Source organism: Penaeus monodon, chromosome 29 (genome assembly GCF_015228065.2).
Source record: "Penaeus monodon isolate SGIC_2016 chromosome 29, NSTDA_Pmon_1, whole genome shotgun sequence".
In the NCBI taxonomy this organism is placed as follows: Eukaryota; Metazoa; Arthropoda; class Malacostraca; order Decapoda; family Penaeidae; genus Penaeus; species Penaeus monodon.
In genome coordinates this window covers 12874452-12874704 of record NC_051414.1, presented here as the reverse complement: position 1 = coordinate 12874704, position 253 = coordinate 12874452, and the positions used below count along the sequence as shown (strand labels likewise).

Sequence of the window (253 nt, the reverse complement as noted above, 5' to 3'; positions counted from 1 at the left end):
GGGGGGGGGTGAGGAATTATCCTGCACCTAAAAGGCCCTCCCTCCTTTAATTTTTGAAGCAGTTTTACCTCATGGAAGTTGTCTCTTCCCACTAAGCACCACATTTACATTTTTCTTTCAAATGATAATCTGCTTTTAAGCTATTCTAAGAACAAGTTTACAGATCTGGCAACGTTAAGTAAGGATCATGTCTCATAGTCCAGTGATTTTGCTTAAAGTCAACTTTCTTTCGCACATCTGCTGGTAATTAACC

General features: G+C 39.5%; 1 protein-coding gene across 1 annotated transcript in view; it reads right to left on the bottom strand.

Moving 5' to 3' along the window:
- LOC119591739 (mucin-17-like) overlaps positions 1-253 on the bottom strand; it is a 24132-nt gene that overhangs the window by 21576 nt on the left and 2303 nt on the right. The gene's annotated exons all lie outside the window — the stretch shown is intronic.